The following is a 24,638-nucleotide window of genomic DNA, read 5'->3' on the forward strand; positions in this document are numbered from 1 at the left end:
ACAGAACTCATGTTTGCTGGGAGCTTGATGAACTTCAGGTGATAGAAATGTGCCAACTATTGATAAGGAGTCTTAGCGAAAGGGAGAGAAGAGAGGAAGGAAGGAACATGGGAAGAAGACTGGAGGTTTTAGATAGATCAATTGGGAACTCTAAATTTTCTACGAAGAAACTGAGTGATGTAAACATTGTTTCATGAGCCACCCTCTTCCAAATGCAGAGTTGAATCCAGATGCATAAGGTATGGAAGGGGCTCTTGTCGGTAATGTGGTCATGAGGGAGTGGAATCATCCATCACACAGTTGTTGGCAAGAAGAAATAGGCACAATTTGTCCAGTCCAAGAGAGATTTGGCAGGATTAATATTTTTGAATAAGCATTTAGTATTTGTGAGACCTTGCTCTGAATACAAATAAAAATTTATGATGATTCTAGATAGGTAAGATAGCAAGATAAATATACTGGAAGTTACATTGCCTAGGTTATAACAGTGCTAAGCCATGTGATTAAAATGTCTGTGTGGAGTGCTGGGAGCAGAGAGGGAGATTTGTGAGTGAAAACTGAGTCTTATGAATGCCCATGTTCTAGGTTATACTCAAACATCTGCGTGATTCTCACTTCGGAACCCCAAGTCTCACTGACAGACAGGTCCAGGAAAAATTATGATGTTTTTCTCCTCTGGATAGAATGGACAATTTGATTAAAATACCCAATAGCCAAAAACACATTCATTGCTGATATGCATTCAAGAAATGCTTGGCAGAAGCCAAAGAAAATTTTGGCTTAGCTAAAATTTATGAGAATTGAATAATTTTAGGAAGGGGAAGCTGTCTTCCTCTCAAATGGCATTTCCCCTAGATCCAAATATAGCATTGACTCTATTGTCCATAGAAACTATAATTGGATACTACTGTATTGATTTTAATTAAAGATGGCAACCTCCACCTTGTAGCACTAGTATCTAGAGTAGCCAAACCAATATATATGTAGCCTGCACTTGATTGTCAGCTTGAACTGGAGTTATATAGAAATGTATTAAAATGTATTAAAAGGTAGAAATGGCCTCAAACATGTGTCTTTTTTTATCTATTGAACATCCCAGCCAGGATTAACATACCCTACTATTTTCTGTACAATAGTTTGGCTTAAACAATACATATAAAATTCAGGGTAGTTCAACATACATACTGATCTACCTGCTTTGACTTCCAAAGAAATGTTGAGAATCTTAAAAATCCATTTAAGCAAAGCATTAATCGTAAGTTAAATTTCCAGTGGGAAAGTCACCTTGATAGGCTATGAAGTCAAAAGACAAATTTATCTCAGCTTTATGAGATATAATACTTTTAGTCTTGCATTTGAAATAAATTAGAGGTAACATTGACAGTTCTGGTAGAATAAAACAATGAGTAGTACTTAAATTACATTTTCAAGGAGTATTGGAGTAGTCATGTGACAATTGAACATAGTCAAAATTGAAAATTTCATAGTTACGAGAAAAAAACCCGGTGCTGTGGTAAGAATAACAAAAGACATCTCCTCAATAATTGATAGGCTATTTTTGTCTTTTTTTTCTCTTTTTGGTACTGGGGATCGAACCCAGGATGTTGCACTTGCTAGGCAAGCGCTTTGCCGCTGAGCTACATCCCAGCCCCTGATAGGCTATTTTTAAGTGATTACTTTTTGCCTTATAGGATCTGAATGTGTAGTCTTGTAGACAAAGCAAATTAAAACTTTTTATCATCAAATTTACTTATATAATGATTCATTTAAAATACCACATTTTGTTTATATATCTTTATTTATGCTTACTTCACATTCCCTTTATTTAGCTGTGGTTCTGACTCACTCAATTTGAGAATGACAATGATGAACAAGTATGTATGTCCATGTATGTATGTCCACTATGATTAATTTCCAAAAACATGCCAAAATTGAGCAATGACTGAATTGTTTTCCTGTAACTATCTCACACGTTGCTCTCTGAAGACTCAATAGATTCGTGAATTAGCACATGCATTAGCTTCCAGCACTAAATGAGATACTTAAATATCAGAGAATGCCCTGCCTGCTCTGAATAACAAAGAGATGATTTCATTTTTTTCACTGTGCTTACAAGTCGTCTACAGCTCCATTCCATTTTCATGGAATAACAATGTAAATGGAAGGATCCACCCCAAACACTTCAATTCTTTGCTGTCCTGAATCCACAGTTTCTAATTTCCGTTAGTGAATAGCTTTCCAAATGTCTCTTCAGCCTGCATTTAGGTTTTGCAAAGCTTTCAGAACTATTTCCATTAAGATTTCACACCACTTACTTCAAAACTAGAATTACTCATCTTGATTATTTTATAGGGCATAAACATTTTTTGAAGTGATTTCAAGTTATTTTAGTTTTCTATCTTATCTACATCTTCTTTGGGGAATGAAGTAGTTTTTTTTTTTCTGAAAACAGATGCTAGGTCACTGGATTTGTGAATTCAATACACAGGTTTTCCACAAGACAGTCCAATATAAACAAAACACAGAGTAGCATGTAACTGCCTAGAATATACAGAAGGGCAATTCATTTGGTTTTAGGGTTTCTATAGCTACTGATGTTTGAAAAGCTTTTAGTAATGGTTGTGACCATTTTATAATTAGCTCAGTTAGAATTTCTTTTCAAATAATTTTTCACTACTGTTGTATGATCTGTTTATGTCCTGTTCTTTTCATTTTGACAAAGGCAATTCTATCTGTGATTATCAGCTCGGTCTATGCCTTTTCCATGCCACTAGAAGGGCATCAATCTAAGAAAATGAGACTCATTTATTCCTCTTCATCTTTGTATCCCAGTGTCCAGCTACTGCTCATGCTTAATTGTCAATAAGAATAGAAAAAACAAGAAGCACTATACTTACATCTTGACTTATAGAACTGCAATCTCTTTGTACAACTAGTTAATAATAATAATTAAAAAACACAAAGAATGGAAAGTATCAATGGATGGAACTTTATTAACTCATGGGTCTTGCCCAGCCATTAACCTCTAAAATTAATCATTGATCTTCAAAATTCTTGCCTGTGTTTGCCTAGGTCAAAGTAAACCTTCTAAAATGTTTTACTTTAAAAATCTCTTCTTTATTGCATGATTTATTTAAATGAGTTAGTGTATAAGATTGTTGAGTTAGTGTATAAGATTGTGAGGCCAGTTTTCTAAGCATTCACATTTATAATTTTTTCTGTCTCATATCATGTTTCTGATAAGCATACTACATCATTTTCAGGTGACAGAGAGTACCAGGTTCGAAAGGCATTTGTTCACCTAAGTAAAGAAAATAGAAATTTATTAAGTTTTGAACAAAATATACCATGAGGAAATTACTCTATATGTTATTAAATTTTTTAAAGTACTTATCAACTAGCTTGAATATAAATTCTTATCCCAAATTTATAATTCTAATTTGTCAGATACATATGACATCCTATAACATGAAACATTCAGCTTTTGTGCACACTGTTAGTTCTTATGAGAATTCTCTTCATTCCAGGAAAGGATGTTAATTTAGTAATACTTCTTTCATGTTAAACCTCATATAAATTTTACCTTAAACCACATTATTTTGTCAGTTCTTATTTTATACTATAAGACTATGAGCTAAGAATCCCCATATAAAATAAAATGATCCTACAAAATCATAAAATACAAAGATTTAACACATGTATGAATACATATATACCAACCCAGTCATTTAGAGTATCTGCACCTAATCTACATTCCCTTTCAAGATAAGTTTATGTATGTTCATTTTGTTGAATAAACAAAACAGTAAAAACAAATGCACTATTTACATGTGTACCTAACCAATTTTATACCTCTAATAGTAGTATCCCAGAATATTAATAAGGGGTTTTTGAAGAGCGTGTCTGCAGATAAATACTTTGTAAAAAAATAGGTCTATTTAAAGAGTTTTTTCAGTGTAGGACTTTTGCAGATTGTTTTGTTTATTCATGCTTGCCATTTAAAACTAAGAGACTCAACTTGAATCCCAAGTTTTAGTCTCCATTTTATTTGTTAGGTGGGTTTTATTATGAATTCAAAATTCATGTAGCAAACAACTCTATTTTTTTTAGTAAACTATAATATTACTCTAGGATTGTTTAATTGTATAGAAGAAAACATAATTTAATTTCAGGAAAGACTTTAATCATGATGAAACCTCACTATTATATATTTGATAGTATGATCAAGACCTAGTCTTACCTCTGGTGCTTGTATTGGCCAGTTATTCCATGTACCCAGGTACAAGGATTAATGTAATTATTTACCTTACCATATGCAGTTCTGACAACACACATGTGATACATTATCATAACTCAGTATTCATTTGGTACATTCATCTGATAAAATTTTATGAAATTTAGGAGATTTCACATAACCCTTGTTTTCCTTCTCCTTAAATTACATGATTAATCTTGCATTGAGTTAATATCCATAGGTGAATTAGCTGTCTTTTCCTGTGTAATCTCTGATTAATTGTTAAAAGTTCTCACCAGGATTCAGTTCTTAGAGTACATGCATGAACTAAGCATATACATGTACAACTGTATCTCTGCATTAGTATGTACATATAAAATGGATATATATATATATATATATATATATCCCAATTGTTACAAGCATGGATAAAGAGAAAATGACCTATCCAAACATAGTTTGTTACATGCTGCCTAGATGTGCAGACTCCCAAATCAAAATAGATTATGTAGATAGCAACTACAAATACTTATCATGTTCACGACTCTACACCCTTCACATGAATGACTGTGTACCTACTCAACCTTGAAAATAGAGGTAGATGTCATCTCATACTTGATGAAAGTTAAACAGACTGAATTAATTTGCCCTAGGTCACACAGCTAAGATAGTCACCTCAGGATCTGAATTAATATGATCTTATACTTGGTCATTTTATATTTTGCTATTTAAATTAAGAAGAATGCTTGAGACTAACCTGTAATAGAAAGTATTATTCCAAGTATTTGTTTTGTACAAGATCATCAAAGGTGAAGCAGAATAAACTTTTAACTTTGCTTATTATAATTAGGTCAAAGCAACATTAGAAATTATGTCATTTAGTCAAATAATGTATTTGTATATTTAAAATTTCCAAATCCCAGTTAGATTATACATTTTAATAAAACACAAAGTAAATTGAATGTACAATTTCATTAATTTAGTGTAAAGAATTGCAATAGCAAATATTCAGGGTAGTTGGAAAAGTGTCCTTGCTAAGGACACACATGTAAACTTGATACTGTTTGGGCACTGTCATCCACTCCATTGCTCAGGAAAAGAGGAAAACAAATGACCTTTGATTCTCCTCTTAGTACAGTTATCAGCATGTTCTAATGGTTTTACTTCCATATATATCCTGATTTATCATATATCTCTAAATTGTTACCGGCCTACTGAAATGATCTCCTAGTTGCTTGTCTGAAAAATGGTGTTCAGGAAATATATCTCAGCTCACATGCCTGTCTTGCTTAAAACTGTTCTAAATAGTGTTACGTATATATCCAAGCTCTTTAAGCAGAGTTGACAAAGCACTGCAGGATGCAGCCCATGTCTTGCCCTCTAACTTTAATTCCATTTCTTCTGAAATTCTTGTTTATTGTGCTCTGTCTCCTCCTGAGGACTTTCATATGTTTGTTTCCTCTAGAATATTCCTCCTCATGTCATTTTCAAGGGCTCATTCTCAAGCTCCAGGATATGTAAAGTGCTCTTTCAACTTGGTTCTTCACTAGCCAGCCGTTCTCTAACATCGTTTTCTTCTGAAAATACAATATTATAAGAAATTGTGTCAGCTGGGCACCGGTGGCTCACACCTGTAATCCTAGCTACTCAGCAGGTTGAGATCTGACTAATCAGGAGGCTGAGATCTTAGGGTCGCAATTCAAAGCCAGCCCAAGCAGGAAAGTCCATGAGACTCTTACCTCCAATTAACCACCAGAAAACAGGACGTGGTGCTGTGGTTCAAGTGGTAGCATGCCTTGAGCTGATGATTCCAGGGCCAGTGCCCAGGCCCAGAGTTCAAGCCCCATGACCACCACCACCAACAACAACAAATTATTATTCCATTTTTTTTCCATTTGAATGTAAATCTTGTCTTGTGACTCATTTATCCTCAGTTGCAAAAATGTTGTCTAGGATTCTGAAAAAAATGATAAAATGCTTATAATGATTGAACAAATGCACCAAATCACAATTCATACATTACATGACATTAAACACTAACATGAAAAATAAGTCTACTTAGACTGATTTACAAAGACCATTTCCAAAGTAAATGGTGATAAAAATGTAATAATTCCATGATGCAGAAATGAGATAATAATAAATACTTTACAATTAGAATAAGACTATTCCAAAATAGAATGCTATTAGGAAATAAAAAAGACAGAAATTTTGCACAGCATAAATAAAAGGAAGGAGAAATCCAGAATACAGTGAATTCATTAATTGACTTATATTTGCTAAGGATTATTATCATTTTCTTATTGAAAAAGAATTGGAACCAAGTATCAATTCTATCTCTGTCGACACACACAAACAGACACACAGAGGCATACGCACGTTATTAATGATTATAGTGACAGGGTTTTCTTTAATGAACATTAACTTATTCTCAGTTTGCTTTCTGAATTGTGTCCAATAAAACTTTGTTGTTTTCATTTGTGTTCATGTGTGGGTGTAGGAAGAGGGAGAGAGAGAGACAGAGACAGAGAAAGGGTCAGAGAGAGGGAGAATGAGATTATATATGGACAGAAACAATAATACCAGAATGTATCCCCATATATAGAGATCCATAAAAGGGTGAGCTCACCTGATACATGCACACTTATTTATCTATATACATGATATGTAAATACATATGACCATAGTAGACACAAAAATGCATTTTCTGTAGAATTTGCTATTTGAATAATGTCAATGATAATTAGCTATCAGAATAAAAATGATAATTAGCTATCAGAATAAAAATATGTATGCATTAGAGTCTCAAACTCAGATACATGAAACTATATATATATATGTAAATGTATACATACATTTATTTATATATATAATATATATATATACATATATATATGTATATATATATTTCAGGTCCCAGAACTTTCTAGATTGGCTCTCTGCCATTTGAATCATGCTTCCAGCCCTGTTTTTTGGGGTTAGTTTTGATATGGAGCCTAATAAACTTTTCTGCCCTGATTGGCTTTGAACCATAATCCTCCATATCTCAGACTCCAACTATGGCTTTGAAAATAAACCCTTTTGTATTTATTTTGTGCTGAGATTAAGTAATAACTCATCATAAAAACTTCTGTATCAGAAAAAATCTTTTAATTGAAGTTTTATTTTTTTGTTTTTTTTTTTTTGTTTTTTTTTTTTGGTGGGCTGTGGGCCTTGAACTCTGGGCCTGGGCGCTGTCCCTCAGCTCTTCACCTCAAGGCTAGCACTCTACCACTTGAGCCACAGCACCACTTCCAGTTTTCTGGTGGTTTATTGGAGATAAGAGTTTCACGCACTTTCCTGCCTAGGCCGGCTTTGAACCACGATCCTCAGATCTCAGCCTCCTGAGTAGCTAGGGTTACAGGCGTAAGCCACTGGCTCCTGGCTTTAATTGAAGTTTTGAAAGAAACCTACATTAATAATTTAAATGAAACACAAAAAACTTAATAATTTCCCATTAATCTTTTCAAATGTGAGATGCATAGCATCGTATTTGTTCATATGGGCTCTCCAGATTAGATATCTTTTCTCATAAGTTATACATACAACAAAATAAGGTAGAAGAGTTCTTTAAATTTGTCTCTTCTTTTCCAATTCTACCTATCTTTTAAGTAACACAAAGAGTACAATGATGTATTTTTATTGCCATGCTTTCTTAGCCAAGATGCTCTGAACTGATCATCAAATTAAAATAGCTACTCAAAGTAAAAATAAAAAACGGAAAGAAAGTCTGGCAAGATCAATAAATGTGCTTTAGTGAAATCAGGGAATAATGTATCACTCTTAGAAGTTTAGTACCAGTTTATTTCTTTTTTAGGTTGCAGCTAATCCATATATCTAGACTAACTGCATGATAAACTTAAATCTTGACATGTTCAAAGGATAGATCTCTTAATAATGGAAAGTGCATCTCTCACACACAAGCTGCCCTGAATCAAATGTTTAGCAGAATTGTGTGAATCTTCCCCTAACTAATCACTCATTGGCACTTTCTCAGACAGAAAGAATTGCTAGAGAATTGAGACAAATTCACCACTTGAGGACGTATCTGGCATCTCATTCAGTCCCAGGGTAAGGGAAAAAGGGTTGTGCTTTTCTGACCTTGTCTCTTGGCTCAGAGCACTTAGCCTTGGGACAATTACTCAATTGTAGTTAATTTGTGCTTCCATTGAGAATGTCGAAAATAGAGGAAGAGAACGGCACAGAATATGATAGACTTGTATTCATATTTGGATGAATAATAGAACAAGAGGGAGAACCCACCTTACAAGGCTTATTTTTTCCTTATATATCTTGGGCAAATTAGTGACTACCAGGAATATTGAGAAACAGCAGTCCCCTTTCATTCATATGGGCAATGCCCCAGGACCCCCTGTGGATGTTTAAAATCATGGAATGTACTGACTATAGTTTGTCAACTATAGTATCTGCATATTATACCACCTGACAGTCATTGTAACCCTTCCCTTCCTTTTCTCTCCCTTGCCTTAGTTCTCTCCTGTATTTCATAGCCAAAAATTATGCCATCTTCCTTAATTTCTTCTTTGCATTTCCATCAGTTTGAGGCATTGACGGGATCTGTCAGGGGATGTAAGTTTTCTTTGTGCTCATAGGGGAGATATTAATTTTCCTTGTGCCATCAGAGAATGTAATCAAGGCATTTTGATAACTACAGTCAAAGATTTTGCAGCATGTAAACCATTGAAAATGATGGCCCTGTGACAGTTTACAGGAAAAGCATGTCTATTTAGATTGAACAAAATTAATTTAAATACTGTCAAGCTAGAAACAGTCCAATGTTTTATTTAATAAATTTATTATTTAATGTTTTATTTTTAGTAATATGTTTTATTTAAATTTTCACATAATTCACCCAACTAACTCACAGAACATACATCACAATACCAGCAGTAGGCTATGTAGGCTACTACTTTGGTATATGTCTTGTCAGTTGTTTTGCTTATGGTTAAAAAAGAAACTCATTAATAAAAAGAATTCACCATATTATGTAGAAAATTCCAAAACTTTTTTTAAAATCACTATACAGCTAACGTTGAATGTCCTTTGTAGTCAGCAAACATGGATCTTTAAGTGATTAACCAATTTTGCCAGCACCATTTACTGAAGAGGCTGTCTTTCTTCCATTCTATTTTTTTTTAGCTCCCTTATCAAAGATTAGATGGCTATAGGGCTGTAGGTTCATTTTTGGGTTTTCAATTCTATTCCATTGGTCCTGTGGTCTGTGCCAGTACCAAGATGTTTTGATTACTATGGCTTTATAGTAGAGTTTGAAATTTGGTATTGATATTTCCTGCACCAGAATCAATTCCAAATGGATCAAAGACCTTGGAGTCAAAACAGACACTCTGAAAACATTACAGGACACAATAGGAGAAACACTAGGTCTCCTTGGCAAAGGCCAAAATTTTGTTAATAGAGACCCAGAAACACAACAAATCAAAGAAAGTTTGGACAAATGGGATTGCATGAAATTGCAGAGCTTCTGCATGGCAAAGGACATACCTAGCAATATCAATAGAAAGCCCACGGATTGGGAGAAGATCTTCACTAGCCATACAATAGACAAGGGTCTCATATTTTAGAAATATCTAAAATATACCTGGAACTCAAAAAATTAAATCCCCCTACAACAAATCTTCAAAGAAACAACTGCCCAATAAATAAGTGGGCTAAAGACTTAAAGAGAAACTTCTCTGAAGAGGAAAGAAGGAAGGCGAATAGACACATGAAGAAATGTTCAACCTCCCTAGCCATTAAAGAAATGCAAATCAAAACAATATTGAGCTTCCACCTCACCCCTGTTAGAATGGCTAGAATCAAGAACTCTAATAATAACAGATGCTGGAGGGGATGTGGACAGAAGAGAACCCTACTGCATTTGTGGGATTGTAAACTTGTTCAACCACTTTGGAAAGTAGTATGGAGATTCCCCAAAAGTTCCACATAGAGCTCCCCTATGACCCAGCAATCCCACTTTTGGGCATTTACCCAAATGATCACAAACAAGACGATACTAAAGCTACCAGCACAACTATACTTATTGCAGCATTATTTACCATAGCTAAGACAAGGAACCAGCCCAGATGCACCTCAGTAGATGAATGGATCAAGAAAATGTGGTATATATATATATATATACACAATGGAATTCTATGGCTCTATCAGAAAGAATGACACTGCTCTATTTGTTAGGAAATGGAAAGACTGGAAAAAATTATATTAAGTGAAGTAAGCCAGGCCCGAAGAAACATAAGTCCCATGGTTTCCCTTATTTGCAATAACTAGTATATGTTTGAGACAAACAGAAACAGTCAGATAAGTTGATGTTAGACAAAATGAACCCCAAGATAAGGTTTCAAATGTTTTTTCTTTCTTGCTATTGTTTCTAACATATTTATAAGATGATTTCTTTGTTGCTTTGTATGTCCCTCCCCCACAGTATAACCCCTGTTTTCACTGTATTTGATATAATTTCACTGTATTTGGTATAATTTGTGGAGGAGAAGGGAAAAAATAAATTGTTTAAATAGGGATACAGGTGTACCCATTGCAACAATGAGATGTACAAGTCGTTATGTCGAAAAACAAACTTTACTAATTTGGCGCAGGGGTGTGGGGGTTGGGGGGGAGATGGGAAGGGATGGTAAGGGGAATCAAAGGAGGAGGCAATAATGCTTGATAAGAAATGTACTCATTACCTTGCCCATGTAATTGTATCCCCTCTATACGGTATTTTCACAATAAAAAACAAACAAACAAAAAAAGAACATGGATCTTCATCAAATTTTAAAGTCTGTGTATCAAATACTATAATTTCTGCAAACTCTATTGTTGGATAGGTTGTTGATTCACTGTATGTGAGTATTCATTTGTGTTTGGAGGCTTTTTGAAAAGTTATGTCTTTCTGAAAATATTAACTATTTCTTTAGTAGAAAATAATTTCAGTTTCTATTGTAAAACCATTATCTCATTATTTGGGCATCTGACATATTCTTAGCTGACTGAGGCAGGCTAACTTTGCTTTCAGTGAGTATAACCATCCTTCATCAATGATATGTGAGGAGAAAACCAAGTCACATTATGCCTGGGGTAGTATTCTCTATGATGCATGTCATTGAGTATAATTAGAAGGAAACCTCAGACAAATCCAAATAGGGAGCTATCCACAAAATAAATGACCAGTATTCTTTAAAGAAAAGAGAACTCAAAAGACTCATCATAGATTGGAAGAGACAAAGGACACAAGAAAACTAAGTTCAATAGGGATTCTATGATAGGTCTTAGAGTAGATAAGGGAATATTAGTGAAAAAGTGATGAAATCAGAAAAATATATATACATAAATATATACATGTATATTTGTTCAGTATATAAAAGAACAGTTGATTTTTCTTTTAATAAATATTCTATGGCAATGTTACAGGTTAATATCCAAGGAAGGTGGGTAGTGGGTGTTTGGGAATGTGATACTTTTTTGTAATGCTTAATTCCAACATGTCAAAATTTATGAAAATATTTATCTCCATATACTCATATGAAAATATGTAAACTAGCTCCAGAATACTATAGCAAATTATATTGGATGATCATTATTTTTTTGAGTTCTTTGAGAAAAATATATTTTAAAATATATGGTAATCAATAATATTCTAATGCTACTTGAAATCTCTTAATATCTCATAAACATTCTAGTTTCCATCTACATTTGTTTATTTTCAGTATTTCTCTTATTCCTACTCATTTCAGTGACATATTTCTCAAAAATCTCAAAGAATTCATCTATTAGAAGCTACTTAACATTTGATATTGATATTTTTCTTTTGTGATTATAGGTGATATTTTTATATATCCAATTCCTACTGGAATTAAATGAGTACTTATTTGAGGGACTTTGTTTTATTGTGTGCATGGATTGTGCAGTATTAATTAGCATCTATTTTGATAGGTGTTAAAAATGGATACCATTGAATTTAAATTTAATAATGTGATCATCAATCTTGGTATAGCCTCTCACAGAAAGACATATATTAACATTGAACCACATTTTTTCAAGGACAAGGATTTTGTAAATTTACAGAAATACACAAGGGATTAGAGACTTATCAGATAAGCTAAATTTAACCTTGCCTGATAACTTTAACTGAGAAATGCTGTTTGAAGGTCTGCTCTGGGAACTCTGTAATTCCCATCACACTTGGGCTACTTCCTAGCTACTTCCCTCTCCCTGTATCCTGTCGTATTGTACCTTTCCACTCACAATCCAAGCTACCTTCTTCTGCAGCTTGGCAATACAAGATGCCTTTTCATCTTTTGTTTCCATTAGAGATAGAAGAATCAAAATTAAGATTATCAGGTATTGCTTGCATTGGATTATCAGTAGATGGGTAATAGAGGGGCAGATGGAAGACGAAAACCTTCATCTTAGTAAATAGCAGAAAGAATCATGAACGGATATGTTTGTTCATGTCATCTAGACATTCATTACTCCTTGGTAAGTATCTTCATCTCCACTGAGTAGAAGATCTGTAGTACCTAGCATTTCACCAGTTGTCCAAGGAATGATTACAACCACAATTGTAATGATTATATTCACCGAGGTGTGATATGTTACTAACGTACAAGTAAATTTCAGTGGTGGCACACTTTGCATGAAAGGAACATTTAAGTATAAAAGTATCCTTGAGGTCTTCTCTTGTCAAGTGAATTTTCGAGAGAGTGGAGAGTCACCCTAGGCCTCAATTAAATTCTCTTTCTGGGGATTAATAAAATAAATTGTATGTTACTTCTCAGAGTATTGTACAGCCATGCAGAGCTTATGGCTTTGACAGTCTTAGCCATTGTAAAATTTCAGCAAGATATAACTTCTGATTTTCAGCAGATGTCATCAGATTCTGGTTTATTCCTAAAAGCTATACAAGCAAGTAAATAGATCATTCTAGAAAAGTGAATGTCTTAAATTACAATTTTTGGGTGTGCAGCATGAGTTCACATCGAGTCTCTGACAATCAGTACCTGTGTTATCTCTGCCAAATAATTTAAAAATTCTCAACTCTACTTTCCCTCATTTGTCAAATACAGTACTGTAATGAGTGAATGAAATGAACGATCTAGAATATATATTCCAGTATTAATTAATCCCAGTTCCCCAGCCATTACTGAAACATATTGTATATTATTTTCTTTGGTATAGCAGCAGAAGAAAATAAATATACGATGATTGAAAGCATTTTGTAAATGCTTTCTATTTCTTCCTCATTTTTTCTAATAATAAAAATAGTTAATTTAAATTTTATTGATGATACTACCCAGGGATATATAATCAATATATAAATATGGATAAATATGTGTTATATATGTGAGAGTCAGTGTAAGGAGAAAAAAATCCAGAAAACAATGGTGTCTATATGTAAATATTGGAAAATAATTTACCTAAGCATGTAATACATACACATATACATACCTAAATACATTATTGATATATAAACACACATATATATTAAATATTTATAAAAACGAGACATGACTAGGAAGAGGATTGAATAAACTAACCTGGTAATTAATAACAGTTGAGATTGAGCATGTGGGATTAAGTCCAGGTAATGTCTGTCTGTTTGAATATCTATCCATTCAGTAATTTATAATCTATCATTTCTTGCTGGTTTCCAATCCCAATGTCAGTTTTACCTCAGTCTTTGTAGCTAGAATGATATTGAAGAGAAAAGCATTATGGCTTTCAGATGATACCATTTTAAATGTAAAAAAGAAATAAATGTTATGTAAAATTTAAGGCAAATAGGTGTGACTTTTTGGTGGTAGTGTTGGCTTTTGGTGTCACTAATTCAGTACTTAGAAATAGGAACTATATAGAGATTGAGGACAAAATATTTATCATGGAAATATTAATGTAAAATATTAGAACTCACTGACGTTTACTGTTTTAATCTTGAACACAGCACACTACTCAATGTAAATATGTCTTTTAGTGTCATTTTTCTACTTCTCTTTCTTTTCCATAGTTCTTAATAAGAATATCCTGAATGTTCTGTCATTTCTTGAGAGACATGTTTGATTTTACTTTGAGTAACCTGGAAGTAAGAGGAAGAAAGTTGGGTAGATGAGAAGATAAAGGAATCCTGGACTTTCTGGTTGAAATCTAAAAAAAAAAAACCTGCAGGATTCATTCACTAGGAAGGAAAATAATTTTAGAGCTACATCAGTTGTCACATTTCCTTCTTAGTCTATAAAGATTTTGTTCACAAATAAACTAAAGCATTTAATTTATTGTATAGTACTGAAAATGCTTTGCTGTGGGAGAAAGCACACAATTTATGAGTTTAGGAATAAAAATCAGAAAATGCTGACCTGGTGATTTTGTAAACAGAAGAGAGAAAGTGAGTATGTGTGTCATAGCACATGACAGACAAGGCCTGCAATTTATAAAGAGATGAAATCCAGTGACTGGTGACTTGTACCTTTCAGCCTAGTTCTTCAGGAGATTGAGGTTTAAAGTATCACACTTTGAAGCCAGTCTAGGTAGTCCAGCCCATCAAACTCCCTCTTCAACTAACTGGTAAAAAGGTAAAGCCCAAGTGGTAGACTGCCACCTGGGAGCAAGCCAATCAAGTGTATGGTCCTGAGTTCAAACTTAGTACTAACCGAGCGAGTGAGTGAGCAAGCAAGACAAAGAGAGAGAGAGAGAGAAAGAGACAGATAGAGAGACACAGACAGACAGACAGAGAGACAGAGACAGAAAGAGACAGAGAGAGACAGAGACAGAGACACAAACAAACAGACAGACAGACAGACAGAGACAGAGACAGAAACATTCTATTCAGTGGCTTTAAAACTCCAAAAGATATCATCAGCAGTCACCACACTGCTAAAATGGTTACATACATGAATTTTGAACTTAAAAACATGAATTAAAATATCAACACCATGAACAGATGTTTTAACATGAAATTAAAATATTTTTTCTGAAAAGTGCATATTCTGAGGTATTTGAAAAACTTAAGGGCATTTAGGAAGTATAATATGACCTTTGGAAAGCAAAAGTTATCAGTTTCTACTAATATTTTCTTATTAATTATAAATAAGCAGTTTTCAGTGGGAGATTTCTCTTAAATTTGTTCCATTATTCTTCTCATAGCTATCAATTGATATATACTTGGAGTTCAACAGTAGTTTACTAGTACATTAGCTATTTACGAAACTACTTAAGGACCATTGAATAGCAACAGTATTTTCCATAGTATTTATGCTTTTGATCTTAGACAAAGAAAGTCAAAGTGTTTGCAGCATTTTGATGCTTATGTTTTCTCTCCAGATAGTTCCATAGTAAGGGATAGAAGCTAATAAATATGTACTACAGCCTGTTATCTTCTTCTGAAAACATCAATTGTAGTGTTTAGAGATTTTTGTTTTGACTGTTCCTTAAGCCATCCAGAGAATGTAGGGCTTTCCCGTACAGTTCACATTTCTTGGCTCTTTGTCACATCTAAATTTTTATGACTCATAAAACAATTCTTTAGTCCTTTCACTCCCTCACAATAACAGAATTTGGAGATGTAGGCATTATAGATGAACAAGTACAATCACCAGAAATGCTCCAGATCTGTTATCCTGAAGTGATGTGGAAGGTAGGCATTCTAATTGTATAAGAGGTTTTTGAAAGGCCAGGGAAAGAATAATGTTTGAGAAAACTTGTGAGTTGGGCTGCCTGGGAAAAACAGAAGGCTGTCTTCCTACTGTTCTAAGGTCCCCAGGCTGTTTTCTCTACTAGCTTTCTTATTTTTTTTTCCTTCTTCTTCTTGATATTGACAAATTTTCCTTGCTTCTAAGGGAATATAAAACAATATCCAAGCAGGTATTTTTAGAAGAATGCCTTCCTCACCTGATAGAACGAATTTTTTTCTGTGATGCCATTCTTTGACTCTCTCTCTCTTCATCTCTCTCTTAATTTTCTTTATATCTAAGAGAAAAGTAAATCATTACATAAACACATACCTTTGTTCCGAAGTGTCCTTTTCACCTAGGAAAGCCTGTTTAGCCCACTACAACACGAGACATGGTTTTCAATGTAGACATAATTTTTACAGGATTGAGTGTTGCATACAATTTAATTCACCTTTATCAGCTCTAGATTTCTGGGGCTCACGTTTCATAACACGAACCAAGAAGAAAATGCCAACATAAATTCAGCTGACTTTCTTTGCTCTTCCTTGCCTTTTCCTTTCTCCCAAACTCCAACTCATCTATCCTCCACTTCCCCAGAAAAGTCTGTGTGCTTTCACTATCTTAGGGTGAATTAAAAGACCTTTCATACTAAGTATATAAATCTTATCCAAATGTAGAAATTTTGGATTCACAGCAGATACTGGCAAGCTTGAAATAGAACAGTAGGAACTATTTTAGACCCAGTCTGTTTTTATCTTTTCACATTTGAATTTTTTTTATCATTCATCTTTGTCTTGTTACATGAAGATATGTACTCTGGTACACTTATTTCTGAAATGTCTTGTGAAGTGAAATCTTGTCATTTATCATTCTTACCATGAGTGGCTTTCAATTTAAAAATATGCTGAATTGTATTTAAAATTAATTATAAATATTGTCCACTGCTGGTGCCTCATACCTGTAAATTTTAGCTACTCAGAAGGCTGAGATCTCAGGATCATAATCCCAACACAATATTATCTCTCTAAAAGCCAGACATGGAACTGTGTCACAAGTGGTAGAGTACTAGCCTTGAGAAAAAAAAAAATCAGGGACAGTGCCTAGACCTTGAGTTCAAGTTCAAGGTCTGGCATAAAAAAAATTATAAATGCTTATCTGTCAGATTTTAGTGGTAACTGTTGACTTATTGGATTACATTTTTTTGCTGTCTCTTTATTTTCTTTCCATCTCAACCTCACACTTAAATAATTTGCCCAATCATTTTTATTATAGTTAAAATACATTATTTTTTCACTATTGGAATCACTTGTTTTTACTGGACTTACTGTCACTAAAATTTATATATTATTGGTCCGAGATGGTGGCTCAGTGGTAGAGTGCTTGCCTTGCATACATGAGTCTCTGGGTTTGATTCCTCAGAACCACATAAGCAGAAAAAGATGGAAATGGTGCTGTGGTTCAACTGGTAGAGCACTAGCCTTGAGGTAAAGAGCTGAGGGACAGCACCCAGGCCCAGAAAAAAAAGTATATATTATCACTTTTTTACAAATTGGGTTGAATTTATTTGTATATTTTAGACACATCCTAAAATATATCTTTTATATATTACCTTTTTAGCCTCTGGTAAGCAGGGCCTGCGCACCCAGAAAACAAACCCTTCTGACCCAAGAGCCTTGGGAAAGATATTCCATATTTTCAATTGAATTTTCAAAGGAATTCTACAATTTCCCATTTAATTCATGAGCAACTTATATAGTTTTCAAATAATAACACAATTTATACATTCAGATATATGGTACATTTAAGTTAAATGACTGAAATATTAACATTACACCAAGAAAGAATAAATAAGCAATGAACCTCTATAATGAATGTGTAAGGAAAGACATGACCAGTCGCTCTCAGAAATTAAGTCCTCTTTTCAATGAAGGAAACTCTTTTTTTATGTGACTGAATGTGTTCTTTGGAAGAAGGGTACAGTATAGAAATATTTTATACATTTACTCACGATTAAATACCCATCATTCTTTTGGGGGGGGTCATAGTCTTTGACTTCATGTAAGTCACTTGGCCTATAGTTGTTACAAATCAGAAGGCTTGAATTCTTCTCTATCTAGAGGAGTTCATGGAAGGCATGGAAAAACTCTTCTACTGTGACTAATGCTAGGGTCTTTCTGCTTTTAATAATCTTTGGTGAGCAGTGACAATTGAGAGCAGTGGGTAGCAGGAGGTAGTCATTGTATTTCATAGGAATGATGAGCCTAGAGTTTCAAACCTAGTTGAAAATAGTCTGCACCCTTGGTTGAGGACTATTCAATTTCTCTAGAAAGCATATGTGCCAATAGTCACAGCAAACTTGGGCAGATGGACATCTCATCCATAAGCTACACCTTTCGATCAATGTGATTTTAGACTCTGTACCAATTGAAGGGTAGTTCACAGCTAACTCTGACCTAAATAAAACCCTCATCAAAGAAAGCATTGGTGCAATATAGCTTTGGTTGTGTTGTTCACTTGCATTGTATCTTATTTTTCTTTAATAATTATGATTCACATTCTGTTTGACTTCTCATGTCAGACAAAATAGTTGAGGTTGAGTTATATGAATTTTTGCTAAGACCACATTCTCTTTCCAGTAACAATAACATAATAATAGATGTCCTAGAGAGCTTGCTTGTATTTTCTGTCATGTAAGGACATAGCAAGAAGTTACCATTTATCTCTGAACCAGGAAGTAGGTTCCACCACATTTTGGACCTCAAATTTTTCATAATTTTAAGAATTAATTTTTTTCTTTTTTTGTTAAAGCAGTTCAAAAGGACTAATAAAACTGGCACATAATATAGAATACTGCTGTAACAAATGTCCCAAAATGTGGAAACAGCTTCAGGACTGGGGATGGGAGGAGCTGGAAGAGTTTTGAGGAATGGTAGAGTTTGAGGTTGTATATTTAAAATAAAACCTTACATTATTATTCCTGGATCCTTTAGGGTGCTTGTGTTGAAGGCTCTGAAAGAGAAGAGCAGAGGTAGAAAGAAAGTCTCAATTTTCTTACACAACAGCTGAGTCATCTCAAACAGAATGTTGGTAGGCTGTTCTGATGAGTTCATAGACAGAAATGAAGAACATGTTACAGGAGAGTAGAAGAAAAGTCATTGACTTATAAAGGAATAAAAGAACTTGGCCAAAGGCTATCAGGATAGTTCAAGTGTGCAAGCACTTACATTGCAAGTATAGTTCCTACCTTCCAATAATACTACTCCAAAAACATAAAGAACAGAACAAAACCAAGCACAACCCAGCTCATTATGTTATGTCCATGTTCTTGTGTTTTGTGGATGGCAGAATTTGTGAGAGATGAAATAGGCTAAATGGCTGAAGGAAGTTCTAGACTAAATGCTAAAATTCTAGTTCGTAAAATATGACCATAAAGAGGCACATTAATACAAATGAAAGCAAGACTGAACAATTGGATGTTCTTAGTTCATCTATATTCAAAGGAATAAGAAACTATGTTTGGGAGACAAATGGATACTCTATTTGATAAAGTTAGGGTGGATCTGATAAAATAGCAGACACTATGGATCATCATCAAGACCTATAGCATTTCAGAGGTTATTGTGGAGAGGCTGACTCTCCATTGCAAACCCAAAAGTGTAAGGGTCTGCCACCCACAGGCCATCAGTTGACCCTGCATGACTTAAAGGCATTTCTTACTGCATTACCATGCAATATTTGACCACCTCACCTCTTGCTTCACTGAGGCCAGGTAAGGCACACGAAGCAGAAGTCGCCCCTCCACAAATATATGTATGCTATAACATGTTATGATTCTATATAATTTTATGTTACATTTATGACATTATAATATGTTATATATAATATTAATGTAATTCATTTTAGAAAAGTCTGAAAGCTAAAATTTGTTAATTATATACTATATGATGGTGTTCACTATCTCTACTGTGAATCAAGGATAGGTTATTGAGTTTGTTATAAAATAACTCCATTGACTAAGTTATTATGTTAACAATCAAAATTACAGATAGTCCAGTAGTTTAAGAGGTTTATTGGATTTATAAAATCAAAATTTTCCTGAATGTATTTAATCACACCAAAATAGTGACATTTGTTTTATTAGTGGTTTTTTCATTTTATTTTTTATTGTGAAAATGCTGTACAGAGGGGTTACAATTACATGGGCAAGACAATGAGTACATTTCTTATCAAGCATTGTAGCTTCCTCCTTTGTTTCCCCTTCCCATCTCATCCTTCCAGGTCCCCCCCTACCCAACCCTCCTCCTCCCCCCCACTAAAGTTGTAAAGTTCGTTTTCGACATACGACTTGTATGTCTCTTTGTTGCAATGGGTCCACCTGTATCCCTATTTAAACGATTTGTTTTTTCCCTTCCCCGCCATTATATATATATATATATATATATATATATATATATATATATTATACCATGGGGGAGGGACATACAAAGCAACAAAGAAATAATCTTATAAATGTGCTAGAAACAATCCCATGAAAGAAAAAACATTTGAATACATATCTTAGAGTTCATTTCCTTAACATCAACTTATCAGATCTTTCTGCTTGACTCAGACATATACTAGTTATTGCAAATAAGGGTAACCATGGGACCTATGTTTCTTTGGACCTGGCTTACTTCACTTAATATAATTTTTTCCAAGTCTTTCCATTTCCTAACAAATGGGGCAATGCCATTCTTTCTGATGGAGGCATAGAATTCCATTGTGTATATATACCACATTTTCTTGATCCATTCATCTACTGAGGGGCAAAAGAGAAACTTCTCTAAAGAGGAAAGAAGGATGGCCAATAGACACATGAAGAAATGCTCAGCATCCCTAGCCATAAAAGAAATGCAAATCAAAACAACATTGAGATACCACCTCACCCCAGTTAGAATGGCTAGAATCAAGAACTCTAATAACAACAAATGCTGGAGAGGATGTGGACATAAAGGAACCTTACTGCATTGTTGGTGGGAGTGTAAACTTGTTCAACCACTTTGGAAAGCAGTATGGAGGTTCCTCAAAAGACTCCACATAGAGCTATCCTATGACCCAGCAATCCCACTTTTGGGCATTTACCCAGATGTTCACAAACAAGACCACACTAAAACTACCAGCACGACTATGTTTATTGCAGCCTTGTTTATTAGTTTTAAATAAAGATAGTAGTTTTAAATAATCTTGATAGGGAATAAACCAAATTTATATGTGACTATATCCAACCATTTACATTTTAATGAAAGATTCTTCCAACAGAAGTAATTCCTTTGTTTATGTCTTTTATTTGCAATAGAATTAGATATTAATATTTGTAAAATTATTTAAAAAGTATAGTGTTATTCATTTTATGATTATTTTTCACTTGCTTTTATGTCTTTTAAATGTCTATTTTGTTGCTAGTAAAAATTCATACCAGTTACCTGGTATGAATTTAAATTAGACCAAAACTTCATAAATCTTAATAATGGTCTGATTTTCAATGTAGTAATGATGAAAAAGATAAAATATGCATCGTAGATAGTAATTTTTCAGAAGCTCCAACCTCAGCAAGTCTTACATTCCCAAGTAAAATAAATGTTAGCATTTTTTAGAGCTCTAGCAATGTGTTATTATTTTTAGTTTTTATTTGTATTAGTGTATCAGAAATGAATTGAGGCCTACCTATTTATATTTTGTATATGTACTATGAGTATATAGCTCTAGAAACTGTTTCTTGATCAAGTACTGATTTTTAACAGCAATACAAGGCAATGTTTGCTAACATGAGCTAATGTGAGTATCTATTACAAATTTCATGCTAGGTATATACATTTTATTAATTATGTCATTGAATTCCTATTACTAATTGATGAAGCAATTTGTGGTGTTAATCTTAGAAAGGATATAAACTTAGGATGTACAACTTAGGATGAATCTCCGTTATGTTTGTTCTGGCCAGTGGTCTTAGCTAGAATGTCTATAGAAATCATGAATTCTTTAAAAACTTCCTACTGGGATTTCCTTCTCCTCTTAATTTTTGTATGACATCTATTTCTTTCATTCTTTGAGCTCTAATCAAGTCATAAACGTGGTTATCTTGTAAAGTATCTCTCAAGTTTTAGAAAGCTTGCTCTCTGTCCTCTTTTTTTCTTGGGACTAAAATACAGATGGACTATGTATAGTGCAAGGTTAATTGTACTGAGCTTGAATTCTATTTTCTAGCTAACACATGTCTAGCTGTGTTGTTACTAGCACCGATTCACTGACACTACACTCATTGCCCTTGTTTACTTAAGTTCCTTTGGTTACCTATATCTCTACATATATAGCTTATTGCAATTCTGTTTAGTCGTATCTCAATACACTGATGAGTGTTTTTACTTTCCCTGCTTTTAAAGGAATTGATTATTGCTTGTAAGAAAGAAAATCGATATGTCTGGTCCAGCTTTGTAATGTACTTACATTTACCATTTAAGTGTCCATTGCTACTTTTAAAACTAGCCTGCTATTCGGTGTTGGATGCCCTCCAACTGTGTTGTAGAAATCCTTCAAATCTTCTTTTTCCCCCAGAATATACATGTACATAGACAATACTACTTATTACGTTTTGTTCCTGTTTTCAATGTTGCCTCTTTTTTCTGTTTTGCTCTTTTTATATTTTTATTGTTATTATAAAGATGATGTGCAGAGAGGTTATAGTTACATGAGTCAGGTAAATAGTGCATTTGTTTTTGAACAGCATTATCCATTGCTTCATTCTCCATCTGTTTTGCTCTTTAAAAACAGAGATTAAGTCACTTCCATTTTCACAAATCAAATATTTATTACAAAATATGGTGTTAAGTAGGAATCTAAAGTTAATTGTAAGAATTAATTTAATCAAAAACAAAACAAGATGACCTCCAGTCTCAGAAATGAGCCAATCACAAGCTCTAACTTATATACCAATCATTTACAATTTTTCTTAGTATTTAGTGCTTATTGACATTCAAATGTTTTCCAATCTGGTGAAAATTTTGTCATTTGACAAATGTTTAATTTTAATGGCCCAGGTTTAATAATATCAATTTGAAACACTAACTATGGCTGAAATGCTTAGTCAGGCAGCTGACTGATAAAACTTCCATGAAAAGGGTTTGAGGCTGGGAGCTGGTGGCTCATGCCTGTAATCCAAGCTACTCAGGAGGCTGAGATCTGAGGATTGCAGTTCAAAGCCAACTCCAGGCAGGAAAGTCCATGAAACTCTTATTTCCAATAAACCACCAGAAAACTGGAAGTGGTGCTGTGGCTCAAGTGGTAGAGTGCTCACCTTGAGCTGAAGAGCCTAGGGACAGTGCTCAGGCCTAGAGTTCAAGCCCCACAAGTGATAAAAAAAAAAAAGGTTTGATACTCTAATTTTCTGGACTAAAGCAAAAATGGTCACAAAGAAAATCAAATCAAATTTTGATAAAATTTTGATAGTTTTCAAGAGCACATTAATACATTTCTAATATAGCATATTCTGTTTTCAAAAGAAATGGATTAATATCATAGACTTCTGATTAATACAAGACTGTTTAGCTGAAATGGCTTTCCTGAGTCTCAGCCTTGCAACTATGTCAACCATATGTGGTTTGTAGGTATAAACCAATAGCATGTCCAGCCCTCTGATCTGCTATTCCAGGCAGGTTTATGAGTCAGGCATTGGGGATATTCATGGGCATTTCTTTTAACTCCTGCCTGCTCCCAGCTACAAATCGACTGTCAGAATAGTGGAAATTACTATATGTTTTGCTTTGTGCTCAATCTACATTTCAAACGCATGTTTACATCTTGGTATATTTTTATTTCTATTTATTTTTCTTCTAATTTCACATTTTCTTGGCTCATGCCTTTCCCTGCTTTCCACTCATTATTTTTCCCCTCCACCACTAAATTATCAGATATTTTACATCAGACAAACTAGACCTGTGTGAGTGCCTTCCTGTTCCCACTTTTTCCTTTCAGAAAATAGCAGCCCATAAAAATGGGTGCCGGGCTGCTGTGTTACTAACTGTGATAGGCAAGCTTGTTAACACACTTCTGAGATTTACTTGCCCAAGGCAATAAATGGGTAATATTCCCAGGGAGAGTAACGACTTCTTAGTTGGCTGTGTAAGGGAGCTCCTGGGACAATATTCCAGATTAGGGGCTGTGGGGGAGTTATCAATTGCTCTTCTATACCCAGAGATTTGATTTGAAGTTAAGAACTTCAATAATGATGATCCATGTTAACACATGTATTGATGAGCAGAATATGGAAAGTTGACAGGTAATGTAGATGCCTGTGATCCTTCTGCTATATGCAGAGGTTAATAATGATAATTTCCTTCATACATCTTCATGAGCTTAGTGCCAGCTAAGATTTTTCATTTCCCTGTGTTTTATCTTCCTATCTTCTAGTCTGATACTAATATTTCAGGCCAGAGATATTGTTTCTTATTTCTAAGACTATGATTGTGTTCTTAGCGTTACAATAAATTTAAATGATTGAAAGCAAATGTTTTGGTAAAGTTGTACTTTATCATTTTAGTAATCTAAGTTTTGGCAATCATCTCTGTAATTAGACATGGAAGCAAACAGTGTTAGTTCTATCTGTAGAATGATTTTGTCCAGAGCTCCAGAATATT

General features: G+C 34.0%; 1 protein-coding gene across 2 annotated transcripts in view; it reads left to right on the forward strand.

Moving 5' to 3' along the window:
- The window catches only part of Mdga2 (MAM domain containing glycosylphosphatidylinositol anchor 2), a 715,797-nt gene that overhangs the window by 207,597 nt on the left and 483,562 nt on the right, over window positions 1–24,638 (forward strand). The gene's annotated exons all lie outside the window — the stretch shown is intronic.

Source organism: Dipodomys ordii, unplaced genomic scaffold (assembly GCF_000151885.1).
Source record: "Dipodomys ordii isolate 6190 unplaced genomic scaffold, Dord_2.0 Scaffold16, whole genome shotgun sequence".
NCBI lineage: Eukaryota > Metazoa > Chordata > Mammalia > Rodentia > Heteromyidae > Dipodomys > Dipodomys ordii.